Source organism: Lepus europaeus, chromosome 21, assembly GCF_033115175.1.
Source record: "Lepus europaeus isolate LE1 chromosome 21, mLepTim1.pri, whole genome shotgun sequence".
NCBI lineage: Eukaryota > Metazoa > Chordata > Mammalia > Lagomorpha > Leporidae > Lepus > Lepus europaeus.
In genome coordinates, this window is record NC_084847.1 from 27,911,590 (window position 1) to 27,921,569 (window position 9,980).

Sequence of the window (9,980 nt, forward strand, 5' to 3'; positions counted from 1 at the left end):
TCCTGTTGTTGATTTAACAATTGGCACTCTTATTTGTGACGTCAGCAATCACCCGAGACTCTTGCTATGAGCTGTCTAAGCTATGGAAGTCCCTTGAGTTCACCGACTCTGAACTTGTTTAGTCAAGGCCGTGTCACAGGGGAGGTTCCTTCCTCCCTTCAGAGAAAGGCGCTTCTCTCCTTGATGGCCTGTTCCTTCTGCTGGGGTCTTGTTCACCAGGGTCTTTCATTTAGATTGTTTTTTTGCCATCGTGTCATGGCTTTCCATGCCTGTGAGACTCTCATGGACCTTTTAGCCAGATCCGAATGTCCCAAGCGTTGATTCTGAGGCAGGAGTGCTGTTTTGGGCATTTGCCATTCTATGAGTCTGCTGTGTGTCCTGCTTCCCCCGCAGGATCATTCTCTCCCTTTTAATTCTATCCTTCATTATTTGCTTACACTGGTCTTATTTGTGAAATCTCTTCAACACATACCCTATCTTTTTGATCGGTTGTGTATTTATACTTATCACTTTACCAAGTGTGCTGGCATTGGTACCTGCCTTCTTGGTAAAATTGATTTGAAATCCCCTGGCACATTTCTAGTTCTACCATTGGAGGTAAGTCCGAGTGAACATGTGCCAACCTATATATCTCCTCCCTCTCTTATTCCCACTCCTATGTTTAACAGAGATCACTTTTCTGTTAATTTTAAACGCCTAAGAATGATTGTGCATTGATTACAGAGTTCAACCAGTGGTCTTATGTAGAACAAACAGAGCAACAACAACAACAACCACAACAACAAAAATACTAAAATGAATAAAATAATAAGTTGTTCCTCAACAGTGTAGTCAAGGGCTGATCCTGTCATTGTCTCTCATAGTGTCCATTTCACTTAGATCCCTTTCTTCATGGAGATTTTGGATGAAGAAGATGTGAGCAGAAATGACATAATTACAAAGCATGGCACTACAAATCCCAACAGTTGAGGTTAATACAGAGTTCAAGATGTGTTGGGCGCCGTCTGAGGAGTATTTGTGTGTGTAGAAGTATTTTTGCTCTCACAAGTTTTGGCAGAGGAGTCCCTTAAATCCAGGATAAAGTCTGTAACTCCTCTGACCTGGTGTTGTAAGTGTAAACTGACTGCCCCACATCACTGTACTTGTATGAGTACTGGCTTAGGGATATTTGGATACTTTCCAAGAGGACAGTATAGAGTTGACACCATTAGAAAAATGGCCTGCTGCCCTACCACTCTGGAGGTTCCAGCTGCTGCCTCCTGAACCACACAGCACGACCTGCTTGGCAATCTGGAGCCATGACCCCTAGGCAAGGCTGCGGAAGGTCGGTCTTTGCTTTCTAATTGGTTGGCGCCTGTGGGTGGCTATCCAGAGTTCATGTACTCCGTTGGTTACTGAGTTTATATATGGGCTGCTCAGGGGTGCTGCTGCCCTTTTGCCTGCTTGGAGTTCCACATCGCGGCTTGCTTTCTTCAGGTGGGTGCTAAGTGCTGGTGTGGGTCCTCGGAACAAGGAGGTGAATGGTGAAGAAGCACAACTGCAGGAAGAGTGGTCCCACTGCTGGAGGAGGCATGGCAGTAGATTCACCAGAATCCACAGGGTCATCCATCCTCGCCAGGTAAGTCCTGTGGAAATCTGTGCATGTTCCCTATGTGGGCCCTGGCCACAGGCCCAGGAACTCATTCCTTCAGGAGCAGGGAGGGAGGAGGCAGGGAGAATAAATTGTGTATTACATTGTATGCTAAGAATGGTAGATTTTATTGTATATTAGGAATTGTATATTCTATTGTAAATGATAAAATATAGATTACATTGGAGGGGAATGCTGCTGAGAAGATCCAAAGCCAAGAACCAGGGGCTTCCTCTGGTTCTCCTATGTGAGTACAAGGGCCCAAGCATCTGGGCCATCCTTTGCTACTTTCCCAGGCCATAGAAGAGAGCTGGATTGAAAGAGGAGCAGCCAGGACATGAACTGGCATCCATCCATATGTGATCCCGGGGCCACAGGTGGAGGCCTAGTGCACTACACCATACTGCCAGCCCACCTATGTACATAATTCTTGACATGCACACCAAAAACCTAAAAAGCCACAAATGTCATTCTTTTCAAATTTTTATTCATTTTTGAGTTAATATTGTTTTATTTATTTATTTATTTATTTATTTATTTATTTATTTATTTTGACAGACAGAGTGGACAGTGAGAGAGAGAGGCAGACAGAGAGAAAGGTCTTCCTTTGCCATTGGTTCACCCTCCAATGGCCGCCGCGGCTGGCGCACCATGGCCAGCACACTGCTGATCCAAAGGCAGGAGCCAGGTGCTTCTCCTGGTCTCCCATGGGGTGCAGGGCCCAAGCACTTGGGCCATCCTGCACTGCACTCCCTGGCCACAGCAGAGAGCTGGCCTGGAAGAGGGGCAACCAGGACAGAATCCGGCGACCCAACCGGGACTAGAACCCAATGTGCCGGCGCCACAAGGCAGAGGATTAGCCTATTGAGCCGCAGCGCTGGCCTGAGTTAACACTTTAAATTTACCTTGAATTTAAAAGATTAATGCTGCATTAAAACTAGTTCAACAAGTAAGAAGTAAAAAGACCATAGTTCAGGAATAAAAGCAAGGGCTATAACTATAAACAATAATCCAATGAAGTCAAGTGAATTTCACTTATATGCTGTAAATTTTAGGTAATCGCAGATTATTAAAATTATATTAGCATATAAATCTTGTTTTGAAAATTTATGTAAAGAGTTGAAATTTCTTGTAGTTCATATATAAAATTTTAAGAGCATAATGATAACTTTCCACTTTACCATTCCTCCATCTCTCCCACCCTCCTCCTTCCTTCTTTCCTTATTTTTCCTTTAATTTTTAAAAAAAATATATTTACTTATTTGAGAGGCAGAATTAGAGAGAGAGGTGGAGACATAGAGAAGTTTTCCATGCATTAGTTCACTCCCCAAAAGGCTGCAACAGCTGGAGTTGGGATGTTCTGAAGGCAAGAGCCAGGAACTTCTTCTGGGTCTCCCACAAAGGTGCAGGGGCCCAAGCACTTGGGCCATATTCCAGTGCTTTTCCAGGCCATTAGTAGAGATCTGGATCAGAAGAGAAGCAGCCAGGACACAAAGTGGTGCCCATATGGGATGCTGCTGCTGTAGGCAGAGTCTTGGCCTACTATGCCACAGAGTCAGTGCCCCCTTATTTTTTACACTGACATACTTGTAAGTTTATTTTTTTGTTTAATGAATAGAACTTCATGCATTTACTTTATACAGATTTGGGAACATGATAATTCTTTCCCCCCTCCTCCCTCCCACCTATACTTTTGCCTTTCTTCCTCCTCCTTTTTCCTGTCCCATTCCTATTTTTGCAGAGGTCAATTTTCAGCTAATTTTTATACTCATAAGATTAACCCTATACTAAGTAGAGAGTTCACCGATTAGTTAGAAGAAAAAAAAAAAGCAAATGAACAAGAAAAACATTGTTCTTTGACAGTCAAGGTAAGGGCTGTTCAAAATAATCACATCTTCAAGTGTCAATTTTGTTCCTATAGATTACATTTTAAGTACTCCATTAGCTACCCCAGATCCCAGAGACCATATAGCATTTGTCTTTTGGTCACTGGCTTATTTCACTAAATATAATGGTTTCCAGTTGCATCCATTTTGTTGCAAATGACAGGATTTCATTTTTACCACTGTGTGTAGTATTCCATAGTGTATATGTACCATAATTTCTTTATCCAGTCTTCAGTTGATGGACATTTGGGTTGATTCCATATCTTTGCTGTTGTGAATTGAGCTGAAATTAGCACAGGGGTACACATCACACTTTCCTATGTTGATTTCATTTTGTTTGGGAAAATTCCTAGGAATGGGATCACTGGGTCATATGGAAGGTCTGTATTCAACTTTTTGAGATATCTTGATACTGTCCTCCACAGTGGCTGTACCAGTTTTTATTCCCATGAACAGTGAATTAAGGTACCCTTCTCCCCACATCCTTGCCAGCATTTATTGTTTGTTGATTTCTGTATGAGAGCCATTCTTACGGTGGTGAAGTGAAATTTCATTGTGGTTTTGATTTGCATTTCCCTGAGGGATAGCGATCCTGAGCATTTTTTCCATGCATCTGTTGGCCATTTGAATTTCCTTTCTTGGAAAATGTCTGTTCAAGTTCTTTTGCCCATTTCTTGACTAGGTTTTTTATTTTGTAGTTGTTTAGTTTGTTGAGTTGTTTATAGATTCTGGAAGTTAATTGTCAGTTGCATGGTTTGCAAATATTTTCTCCCATCCTGTCAGTTGCCTCTTTACATTGCTGAGTGTTTATTTGGCAGTGCAAAAGCTTCTAAGTTTGATGTAATCCCTCTGGTTAATTTTGGGTTTGATTGCCCATGCTTCTGGGGTCTTCTCCAAGAACTCTTTGCCTATGCCAATGTCTTGTAGGGTTTCCCCAGAGTTCTCTAGTAATTTGATGGTTTCATAGTGTAGATTTAAGTCTGTGATCCATTTCGAATGGATTTTTGTGTAAGATGTAAAGTGGGAGTCTTGTTTCATACTTCTGCATGCAGAGGACCAGTTTTCCCAGCAGCATTTGCTGAAGAGACTGTCTGCTCCAGGGGTTGATTTTTGCACCTTTTGTCAAAGATACATGGCTGTAGATGCATGGATCAATTTCTGGAGTTTTTATTCTGCTGCATTGGTCTACACGTCTGTTCTTGTGCCAGTACCAGGCTGTTTCGTTTATAACTGCTGTGTACTATGTTTTGAGGTCTGGTATTCTGATTTCCTCCATCTTTGTTTTTGTTGCTTAAGATTGCTTTAACTCTTGTGTTTCCATATGAATTTTAACATCATTTTTCTAGATCTATGAAGAATGTTGTTGCTATTTTGGTTGGTATCACATTGAATCTATAAATTAGTTTAGGTAGTATGGACATTTTGAAGATGTTGATTCTTCCAAATCATGAACATGGAAGATGTTTCCACCTTTTAATGACTTCTTCTATTTCTTCTTTTAATATTTTGTAATTTTCTTTGTAGAGATCTTTGATACCCATTTTCAAGATTTATTTCAAGGTATTTAAATATTTTTGTAGCAGGCAGACCCCAGGCAGGACACAGAGTTCCGTGCCCCCACTCGGCGCTGAGGGGCCCATCTCCTACTTCCCAGCCACCCTGGGGTTGGGAGTATCCAGGCCTTGTCCATCGCAGGTCTGGGGCAGCAAGAATTGGGAGCACACAACACTTCCTGACGCCCTACGCAGTAAGCTCACCCCCAAACAGGAACGCTGCCGGGAGCTGTGCGGGATGGGGCCCACGAGCCCCAAGACCGTCTCTCCTGCAGCCCTTGCCAACTTAAAACACAGTGCCTGTGCCCCTTGCTGTCTGCTAACCTGGGGATGAGGACAGGGTGGGGCTGGGCTGTGGGGGACCTGCATCTTTACAGTGGGCATCGCCTTTCCAGTCAGGGTCCCTGAACACTGGTGGAAGCTGAGTCCCCAGAGTGTCCCTGTGCTGGCCCCAGCTTCTCCCAAACTCTGGGGTCTGCCAGGATCCTGCCACGCCCCCCCATACCTCCATGAGGGCTTTGTGCAAAACAGCCTCGTCATGTCCCTGTGTCCTCTGTCCAGCTTAGCCTTTCTGTCCACTGCAAACCACAAAGGCTTCCCAAGCCCTGAGCTCTGGGCTGGGCCTCAAACCACAAACCAGCTTCTTCACTGCTGGGGGGAGGCATCGCCTTGGCAGCAGGCATGCCCCCTAAACCACGACCTCAGGACAAGGCCACTCATGCCCCGGGTGACAGGGCCCCTGCAGCCCATGAATGAGAGGTGGCTTTAGAAGCAGCGGAACTCAAGAGAGGGTCCCCAGAGTTGCCCTTCTCGCCAATGGGGGTCCCCTCTGGGAGGCTGCACAGGTGGTGTCTGCCTGGAGACAGCTTGAGTCAGGGTCTCATGAAGACCCCATCCCAGGGCCAGCCAATCAGCAAATGTCGTTTGCTTCCAGTCCCTGATGTCCCAGGGTGCTTGTGGGTAACTATGGGTGACTGTGGGTGACTGTGGGTGCATGTGCGTGACCACAGGTGACCACCAGTGACTGTGGGTGATTGTGGGTGTCCATGGGTGACTATGGGTGCCCATGGGTGACTGTGCCTGTGGGTATCTGTGGGTGTCTGTAGGTGACAGTGGGTGATTGTGGGTGGCCATGCATGGGTGGTAACTCCAACCAGTTCTCCAACCTTTCTCCTGGTGGCTGGGCCAAGGGGGCCAGGGCCCTCTCCGCGCCACTCTGGGGTGAAGCCGCCATGCCTGCTGTGGGGGCTCTCTCCGGAGAGTGCTCTGAATCTGGCCCCCATTCTCCCAGGGTCCTGGGGCTCCCCGCGGCCCAGTCTCTGGTGGCTTCTCCACTCCTGGGCAGTCTCGGGCCCCCATTCTCTGACGCCTTCTCCTCCCTCCTTGGGGGCGTCAGCTCCCCATTCTCCAGCGCTTTCTCTGCTCTCAAGGGGGACCCTGGGCCTCCATTCTCTGCTGCCTCCTTCCCCTCATCGGGGACTCTCTGACCCCCGCTCTCCAGCACTGTCGCCCAGTTCACGGGGAGCCTCAGGCTTGGGGCTCTCTTCCCGCTGCCCAGGGCTGGCAGGTCCGTGTTCAGGCCCCGGGGCTTTCTCTCTGTCCCCGGGGCCTCTCCCGGCCTTTCTGGGTCCTGCCTCCCGGGGTGTCCGCCCCTTGTCCCCTAGGAGGTTCCTTGTCAAGTCCTCCTCCAGGGACATCAGCAGCTGCTCTGTGCTCACTTGGACTACGAAGGTCAGCTTCTCCTGGGACCCCGGGAGCGGGAAGGGACCCGGGTCTGTGGGCGGCTGGGGCCTCCTGGGTCGGGTGGCTCGGGGGAGCCCGTGGCAGAGGGACCCCTTCCTCCTTGGCCGTCCCCCACCTGGGAAGACTCCCTCAGGCGGAGAAAGGGGTCTTGGTCTCGTAGCCACTGTCCCCTGGCTTGGGGACTCGAGAGGAGGGGCCTGAGCTGGGACTGACCATGGGAGGGGGTGTCGGGGGACGCAGCCAGGTCCACGGATGCTTGGGGAGGTGGTACCGGTGGGGGGGGGGGTGAGGGCGAGGAGCGGGAGTTGGCCCCCGGCCCGGGGTACTGGGGGCTGCTGCTTTCATGAGGAGGTCCAGAAACACAGGGGGGCCGAGGAGGGGCCTGAGGGAGTTTGGCCAGGGAGCCCTGTTCTGCCCGCAGGGAGGAGTCGTCCTCGGTGGGGGGTGGGGACAGCCAACGGCAGGGTGCCCCCTCCAACTGCCAACGGCCAACCGCCCACAGCTTAATCAGGTTCCAGTGGCAGGCAGGAGCAGGCCCCCTAGCGGCTGCACAGGGAGCACAGCAGGGGCCCTCCCGCCTGGGGCTTCCCCCCAGGGGTGCTGCTGTCCTTGCGGGAGAGCTGCCCTCCTCCTCCTCACTCCCCCAGCACCTCCGCAAGGTCTCCCACCAGCATCTTCCCTGTGCCCCAGCCCCTGGGATCCCAGCTGCTCAGCAGGAAGCTGCCTGATGCGGAGGACTGGGCCGGGAAGGGCTGAGGCACCGGGAAGAAGGGGGAGGCCAGGTCTCTGACACTAGCTGGGGGACCACGGGAGGGCCTGAGGGGCCTGGGGGGCAGGCACGCCTGGGTCCAGAGGGTCCCATCATTGGCGAATAGGGGCTCCAGGTGGGAGCCGTGCTCCTACAGGTGCATGTATAGTACTCGCTGCTCACTGAGGGGCTGCAGGTACTGATGACGGGCAGCACGCTGGGTGTGGACAGCGCCTTGTAGATGGGATTAGAAGGGTTGTAATGGGGGCCCGGGGGCGTGGACACAGGCTGCCAGGGGGCGCTGCGCCGCCTCACCCCAGCCCGCCCCCCGCCGGCCTTCTCCCACAGCACTGGAGGTTCAGGCCGCGGCTGCTCTCAGTATCCTGAGCACCTCATTGGGGTCAGCCCCGGGGAAGCTATTATCCCGAAGCAGGAACGGGAGGAGAGGTGCCGGGGTGCGGCGCGCTGTGCCACCAGGGCCAGGGCCAGGGGAAGGGGCCGTCTCTGGGCGGGGGCGGTGGAGGGGGCGGCCGCTGGGAGAGCAAGTAGGTGAGCTGCAGCTGGAGGTCAGAGGCCGAGGGCGCCAGCTAGACTGCAGGATGCCCTTCCTGGGGGTGGGTGAGAGTGTGCAGGGTAGAAGGCTGGGGGGAAGGTGTGGGGTGGGGGGAGGCTGGCAGGTGTGAGGAGCCCTGCCTTCTCTGAGCTGTGGGATTAGAGATGGAAGCAGCAGGCGTCTGTTAGGGGGAAACTACTTCAAGTTCCAGCTGGGCCTGCCTCAGTTTTCCTCCAAGTCCCAGGTCCTGGCAGAGGTGGTGGGGGAGCCGGCCCCCTGCAGGTCTGGGGTCCCCGCAGTAGTCGGCGAAGGGCAGCTTGAGCCTCAGCCAGGCCAGCTTGATGAGCTGCTGGCCGACCACGAAGGCCAGGACCACCTCCTCAGACACGTAGGGATACGCCCCAAACTCGAACAGCTCCCACAGGGTCACCCCCGGGACCTGCGGGCTACACAGGGGTGGTGCGGGGCAGTCAGAGCCCAGAGCCTCAGTTTCCCCACCTGCAGAACCGCGGGGCGCTGACCAGATGGTCCACCACCTTGAAGGTGCAGTGCAGCCTGAGGAGCTCGGGCGCCACCCAGTGCAACGGGATCCACAGGCGCTCCTGGGGGTGGACGGGAGGGGGGTCAGGCGGCTCAGGCCACCCTGTTGGCCCCCGCCCCGCTGGAGGGCAGCCCCCCCCTTGTAGTTGCTGTGGGCAAGCCCATGGTCTCGACGTGCACGGTGAGGTCAGAGGTCAGCAGGCAGTTATGCAAGGCCAGATCGCTAGGGTGGGGGGGGTGCAGGTGAGCGCAGGGAGACCGCTCCCCCAGCCCAGACCCCTGTTCTCCCTGAGGGCAGCTTCCAGGCGGGGCATCCCTTCCGCGGGAGAGCCAGCTCCCAGCCGGGAAAATGGCGGGGATGGACCACTTCCGGCCCTTGGTACGCACGCACAGCAGCGGCTGCCGAGTTCCTCGCCCTTCTCGGTATGGTTTAGACCCTTGCGGGTTCTGCAGGGAGTCTGTCAGATGGTTGGGAACGTCCTTCCTGACCTCCGCGGTCGCCATCATAGGCCTCACTACAGCACGCGGGTAAGTCCCGGTCCCCAGGTCTCTCGCGAGCGGTTGGCTGCTCCATCGGGGGTGGGCCGTGGGAGGGCAGTGGTGAGGGTCCTGGGTCAGGAAGCCGGGGAGCCAAGCCCAGGCCCTGTCCTCAGGCTGGGCCTCGATGTTGTACTTAGGATATAATTGTTTTCAGCATTGTTTTTTATTTTTAAAGGGACACACATTCTGTTTGATTATAAGCTTAACCCTCCACTGAGAAAAGAATTGAACGAAAAGTAAGAAGAAAAAATAACTCTTCCCCAACAGTAGAGGGCTGTGAACAATAATCAAATCTCAGAAGATCAATTTTGTTCATATACATTGCATTTTTGGTCCTCTGTGTGTTACAACAGGTCAGGGAAAATTTGGGGTATTTGTGACTGGGGACTGGCTTATTTCACTAAGTATTCAAGTTGTCAGCATTGTAGCCCCAGCTAAGAGAGCTTATCTCCTATGGGGAGGTAGGCACGTTTTAAGGGATTTTTATTGGTGTTTTCTCTCTCCCACTCTCCATCCCAGTTTTCCTCTCCACATGTCTGCAGCTCTTGCGGTACCTCCCATCAAGCCACCAACTCAGAAGCCAGGTATCTAAGTGACACTTTGTGTTCCTGCCCAGCTTGTTATTAAAGGTGCCACTGATCTAGTCACAAAGCTAGTTGGTGGCTTAACTCATTTGTTTTTAATTTTTTTTATTTGACAGGTAGAGTTATAGACAGCGACAGACAGATGGTCTTCCTTCCACTGGTTCACCCCCAAAATGGCCACTATGGCCAGAACTATACCAATC

General features: G+C 51.7%; 1 pseudogene; it reads right to left on the reverse strand.

Moving 5' to 3' along the window:
• Positions 1-1,483: 1,483 nt before the first annotated feature.
• LOC133750498 (serine/threonine-protein kinase LMTK3-like) lies at positions 1,484-9,157 on the reverse strand (annotated as a pseudogene).
• Between the last annotated feature and the right edge of the window lie 823 nt (positions 9,158-9,980).